Source organism: Lissotriton helveticus, chromosome 6 (genome assembly GCF_964261635.1).
Source record: "Lissotriton helveticus chromosome 6, aLisHel1.1, whole genome shotgun sequence".
Lineage (NCBI taxonomy): Eukaryota > Metazoa > Chordata > Amphibia > Caudata > Salamandridae > Lissotriton > Lissotriton helveticus.
Genome location: NC_136067.1, coordinates 1,908,491,116 through 1,908,498,352, shown reverse-complemented (window position 1 = coordinate 1,908,498,352; position 7,237 = coordinate 1,908,491,116).

Below are 7,237 nucleotides of genomic sequence, written 5' to 3'. Positions count from 1 at the left end.
CTGAAGTGGCTCCCTATTGACCAACGAGCCAGCTTCCGTACAGCCTGCCTCACACACAAAGCCCTGCATACAGACAAACCTAAATACCTGGCCAACAAGCTCAAAAGGGACGGTCAGTCTAGAAACCTCAGAAGCTCCAACACGCTCCTACTCATTCCTCTGAAATCCCAGAAACTCACAACATCTAGCAAATCCTTTGCGGGTAATGCTCCCAAGATTTGGAACTCCATCCCCCCACACATCAGAATGACCGCATCCTTCCCGAAATTCAAGAAGTTACTCAAAGTCCTCTTCCTCGAACGTTCTGGAGCATACTAGAACGCCACCTGGACTTTGAAGTTCCATGATCTTGGTGTCCCCAGAGCTGATTAACTTGCTTATGACTTTCCGCCCTGTTTTACGCTTGGCTGCTATTCTACAGACTGTACTCGCCCATGTGCCCCTTGCCATGTTTTCCGTCCTCAATGTCTGTCTGATGCCTCTTACTTGCTGTGAAGCGCTCTGATACCCTCGGGTCCAGCTAGCGCTATAAAAAACTTTAATAAATAAATAAATTTGACACTGACTCTGCCATATAGGGCCCGTATATTAACTTATTGTCCAACATGATTATGGCATGGGAAAGAATTCCTGACTAGGCTGGGACTAGGCTGTTCCCAGCAATTACCCACTATCAGCCTAATTGATAACATCCAGATAGTGTTTTGCTGCCATGTTTTATATAAACTGTAAGACTGTATAACAGAATCTCAGATTCTCTCCCCCTAACAAGATGGATTCCATACAAAGGTCAACCTGATTGATCAGATTTTCCGTTTTGAACATATAATATGGAAATATCTGAGGCTCACCAAGTACCACTTGTATGTGGCCTTTATGGACCTAAGAACAACGTTTGACCTTGTCCATAGGCAATGCTTGTGGTCTACTCTAGAGTCAATGGAAGTTAGTCTCATCATTCTCATTAGGCTCCATGAGGAGAATTTTGCCTAAGTGAGATAGGGGGAGAGGCAAGCTCACATATCACATACCTGTTTAGTGTGGGGTGTGCCAAGGCTGTGTACTGACCCGCCTTGTTCTCTCTCTACATAAATGATGTCATCAAAAATCTTAGTGTCCGTACCCACGACTCTTCCAAATTGCTAGGGATCTCCATTCCAGCCCTATTATTTTCAGATGACACCCTTTCGGTCTCCTGCACTCTAGTGGGTTTGCAAATATTGCTTATTTTTGTGACCTATGAGGTTTGGAAGTAAACATGTGAAAAACAAAGCTTCTGGTGTTTAATCTACTTAGGTCATTCAGAGGAGGGCTCTTGATGGAGGGGCTGACCTTGCAAGTAGTTGACAGTTTTGATCACTTAAGGGTCAGAATAGATAAATCTTATTCTTGGAGTGCCTCTGCGGTCATCAAGAGATATAAAGCTACGACTCTTAGAACCATCTCCCTGGCTTTTGAGGTTTATTGCACAAAGGCACAACATGCAGCTCTTTATTCTTTATGGGGAAGAAAACTGGGGAGCAGGAAATGCTACTGAGTTGAACATTAGGGAGAATAGCTTTTTAAGATCCTTATTTAGTCTACCTCAAAGCACTTCTTCGATCCCTTTATTATTTGACACAGGGCACAAAAACGTGGTGACTTAGCCACCCTGAAACCTCTTCTTACTTTGGGTCAGACTATGGTCAACCCTCCAGTTACTACACTATAGGCAAGCCCTTACAGAAATCATGAATATGGGGAAAGTGTACTTTATACCCTGGATTTCACATATAAAATCGCACCTGTTTGATTTAGGAATGGGAAATTGCAGGAACGATTCTACAATACTACTAAGGACACTGTAAAGGAAGCATCTTGGGATCGTAGGATTGTTTCCTACTATAGAAGTTTCAAACCTGTTGGATTTGCAAATGATATTTTGTCCCATAAACTAAGGTCCTCCCTGGTTCCATATATGCATGCCATTTTACCTTGCCAGGCAAGAACATTGTTTATCAAGTTCAGGCTGGTCACGTTAATGGTTGGTAAGTTTACAAGTAAATGGAAGCTTAACCGGGATAAATCTCCTCACTGTATGTTTCACATCAATATGGTTGAGAATGTTGATCATTTATTATTTTTTGTACAATGTATACAAGGACAAGATGGATATAAACTTGGGTGTGAGACATTACAAAGTTGCTACTTGAATCCTCTTAATTGACGCTAGTCCCCTCATATTTTTTGCACTAAGTGGCATTTATACGCTGTTTGGTCCCAAAGGAAAAGGCTGGATCTACCATTATGACTTTTTAATTAATTGGTCATTCATATCTTAAATTGATCAACCATACTTGTCTCGTGGTTTACTTCCATATTGTTGTATGACTGTTATAAGCTCGAAGCATTATATTGTGTAATAATTTTAGATGGTTTTGTATTCAAGGACTTAAGTTATCACTCTTTTAAAGCATGTTGTATGTAATTGTTTTTTATATATGAATATTGTTATAAAGCTTTATAACGTGGATTGTATTTTATGATGTTTTTAAGGTGATCAACCCCGAAATAAACTTATTCTGAAGACTCACACACTTTTCTATCTTATACATTGATATCCCCAAAGCTTCCGATATGGATAAAGAAATCATATTATTTAGCAAAGTGTGAAACAATCTCATTAGCTTTTTCAAATCGATCATAATTAGAATTAGAATCTCTATCTTGCAATGTGTTAAGTCTGAATTTCATGCAGGTCATTTTGTGCTGTCTCAAAGGCCATTAAACACCTTCAAAGTTCCCTTGAACAAAACTTTCAAACCAGCATGCTGCAGAATCCTGGCTTACCCCCCAGCAGACTGAAATAATGGAGAAATGTGCCGCATCTCCTTGCATCTCTTAGAAGTCTCAAATGAGATATCTGGGAAGACAGCAAACTGAAACCATCTCAAATTTTAATGACTTTTTGCTTAATAGCGCTAGTAGGCACCTTCTTGTGAATCCTATGGTCACCAAAATTCCCCAATACCATGCAAGAGCGAGTGCTGTACACATATTCTAGAACAGGTGTGGGGTGCACTTTATTTATTGCAAAGTCTTATGTGCTCCCTCTCTGGTATACCCACAAATCTAAGATTGGACTCTTGTGAACGGTTTCAATGGTCCTCCAATTGGGTTTCACACTGCTAAGCTCCTTTTTAAGAGTAGAACTTTTTTTGGCAATTCACTTTGACTGTTCTCAAGATCCAACGTTGAGGTTATCATTTCCTCAAATTAACACCCAAAGGTCTCAAATTTGTTTTCAATCTCTGCCACTCGGTTACCTAATGTTTGGGCCAGCAAATGTTGGCTTGCTTTTTTCTCTTGTATTTCTGCCAAAATTGGCACCAATAGAGATTCTATTTTTGTGCCTGCCACCTTGAGGGACACTTTTTGATCAGCAGGCATGCGTTTATCTTGTTTCTTCCTGGATCTAATACACGGTCAGGCTGGTTCACATAATTCTCCTGGCTCAAATGTGCCGGCTAAGACCCTCTTGCCTCACTCTTTCCACCTTCCACCTCGCTTGGGTAACCAGGTAACTTTGCATTTATAGCCACTATATTTGCCATGCTGAAGACTGGGAAGACCTTCTCCATGCTTGCTAAGTTCACAAGAGATGAAACCGAATTCAATGCTGTTGAAGAGGGCACAACATAACCCCTCACATGGAGCTCGCTGGACCCACTGACTCCCATACACAAAGGACCGAGCCTACCCATATTAACCAAACCATCCTTCTGATCGGCTTTATCAGGCTCCAGGTTCCTATCAGCTCCTTCCTGACTTTCTAGTATTTCCATGTCAATTTTATTGTCCAGAATTTAGCATCCCAGGACCAGCTTAACAGGGCTCGTAGTATCTTGACCCAAAAGGGAATTAATTGCCGGTGTATTATTGCTCAAAGAAGGTGACCCTTTTCCTTCTGCACCCTCATTCTCCTTGGTGGACGCTGACATTATATCCCCAGGAGGCTGAAGCGTTTCTATACTGAAGCAAACGTTAGCTTCCTTAAACGTTCATGTCTCGATTGTCAGCCCATTGCCTTTAAAACCCCATTCTCCCCTTGCCTTGGAATTTGTGGGATATATTTTGCCTTTAATTGAAGCGTGGAAAGTGCTTCTTTTAATTAACAGCTTGATGGTCTTTTTTTGTATAGCAGAATGCACTTTACCCCATAGCACTTGTCGCATTAGGGCTGGGTTCATGTTTTTGCATGTTTAAGCATTGACAGACATTGAGAAGCTCTCGAAGTATACTGCGTCAAAAAGGCTAAATAAAGCACTAAGCAGGATACCCTCAATTCAATTTCCAGAAGCAATTTACCTGGGATACTCATCTCTTACCTCCCAGCTCCCTGGAAGACCAACACTGTTTCAAAAGGTAGGCCGGGGGGGACTCCAGGCACATTCAGATCTCGGTTTGCCACCTCACTGTCTCCATGCTGCCTTCAACATATGCTAGATTGCCTTCCATAGCACATCCAAGATGTATTGCAGTCTTCCCCCAGCTGGCCACACTCCTTAGTAATCAGCATGCTTTGCAAGAGGGCACTACAGAGCATTCAAACAGCCAGGAGCAATAGCGTGCCACGTCCCCACATGGTGGGGGGGACTTTGAGGGGGAGGAGTAGCCTCTAGCTTGAGTGTGCCTCATGTGACGTGTTCTCACATTTGCCTTGCCTCCTTGTAATATTCTGGATCATGAAAGACAGGTTGCAGTGATATAAACGAGACTGGTTTGGTTTATTTGCATTTTCGAGAGACTTTATATCTGCTGCATTGTATTCTTACTAAGTTAATATTGATTTACTATGATAAAAAAGATGTTTGGTTTTATTCCATGCATGGAATGTTTTCATTTTTAAATATGTGCCGTTATAAAAGCACATACAGAGGCAAGTGAACCTGGTGATGTGGGGTTTTGGATTTTGTACAAATGTAGAGCTTCATTGTCTTCTTATGTAACTTAATTGACAGCCACAGAGGTATGAGTGCCATGAAGGAATCCCTCAAAGAAAAGTTGGAGTGTGACCGTAGACATGCCTTCTTATGCAATGAGTTGGTCATGTCACATTTCAATGCACAATGAAGCTGTCATGGTGGGAAATGCTCAGAATATCAGATTTTTCTGATGCTGTACTGACTTTACTGGCAACAGACCATTATGGTCTGATGGAATCTGAAGTACTTGCTGATACTCATTGACAAATATTGCCAATTCCCACAAGTTCTTCAGGTATCAGCCACCCTCTGTGGTGCATTATTACTAATCCCAGACAAAACAAATCATGGCCTTCATTCAGAGGTGCAGACTTTATTAAGACCTTGAAATACATGGGTGTCACTCACAGCAAAACAGCACAGCTTTAGCCACAAGTAAATGGTATGGTGGAATGCTCCATGTCAACCCTGAAGAATTTGACTCTAACTTCCAGAACACCAGGATTTCGATAAGCCAAGCTGTATGTTAAGTACTTACTGACCATTGTGGGAACATAAGATCACTGCAGAGATGCAAGGTACAGCAATTGCTTACATAAAGTATTCCGTGGATTGAAGGAGTTGGGCTAACACACCTCCAACACCGTTTGGGACATGGTTCCAGCGCATCAAAGACATGAAAATAAAATTGATACATCCTTAGATAAGTTGCTTATAGGTGTCAGCTGCATCTAAGCTAAGAATACCAGTGAACTGATTGTGGTATCTGGACTCCTGTTGTAATGACTTTCATAGTGGTGCTCAAAGTGCGCACCAAGACCAATTGCAGCTTCCTTCTAGAACCATCAAGCAGCTTAGGAGAATCACTGAACAGCTAAGATTCTTATTGCTTTTTTCTTTACTATTGTATTTTTTTTCTTTTTCTATTTTTCTTTTTTTCTCTTCTTTTCTTTTCCTTTCCATTTTTCTTTCAGTGATAAAAAGATGAAGATGTTGTGTCTCCTTGGGGATATAGTTGCACGCAAAAAAAGGCAGCATCTGAACTCAGGCCTCCAATCAGGATGAGCTCAGGATATCAAGGATACGGAGATAGGAGAAGGGAGGAAAGGACAATCTAAGAGCGAAAGTAGAAGGGCTGGAATACTGATTTCAGTCTGAGACAATCACAGGATTCATTTCTGCTATAATATAGGTCTAACTTATGTTATTGCTAAAGACACTAAGGGATAACAGAACACTTAGGGTGTGGTGAACATGGTACTCTGTGGCAAGAGAGATGGCGTATCCTGCCAGCCGAACTCTTGGTCTAGTCCCGTCATTTAGAGATGGATCTTTAGTGTTTCTTCGGTGGAGACCCTATTTGCTCTGTCGACTGAAATCCTCCTCCAACTGCCGGATGGAATAGGGCCAAATTCCCACTTTGAGAATTTGTTTTGGAAAAATAAGAAAACGCCATGAAAAATTTGTAGTATGGAAAATCAATGGCAGCCATACACATTTCTTTTCGTACATTGAAGAGAACAGCCATGACGGCAGCTCCTTTCAATGTACAGATCTGGGCACAGGGCCAGCAGTCATCTCTACATTTCGCAGGCGGCATATCCTTGGCATGGGAGAGGTAATTGTCTCTGCCATTCCGACCTACCCTATTCCATCTGCCAACCTCCAAATCTGGTCTTCAGTTTCTCCACATTACATAATCTGTGGATCATTTTGGGGCATATTATCAAGGGGCTTTATCTCCGCTTTTTTGGCTTTAAAAGCCAAGAAAGCGGAGATAAAATTATCTCCCTATTACCAAGCTGTCGCTAACACCAGTTAGCGACAGCTAATAGGAGATAGTGACCATCTTGGGCCCCGCTTTGCATGTCAGTGATATTTATCACTAATGACATGCAAAGTGGGCGTGCCAAGATGTTAGCGACTGAAAACAGTCGCTAACATCGCTATCTCCTATTACCAACTTTTGGAGATATTCGCGCTAAGCGCGAATATCTCCAAAAGCTAACACTTGCCCAGGAGCAGTTCTTAGCCATGTTATCCAATGGGAGGTGAATAACATGGCTAAGAGCATTTGCTCGATAATGCATGAATATCGCGGACTTTTCAGCGATATTCATGCATTGCGGCCGTTTTTTATCACATTTGCGATAAACCTTGCTAATAGCAAGGTTTATCTGCGATAAAAATCGCCGATTTGCGGAGATAATTTTTGTCTCTAAACAAGTTAGAGACAAAAATTATCTCTATTGGTTGGTAATATGCCCCTTTGT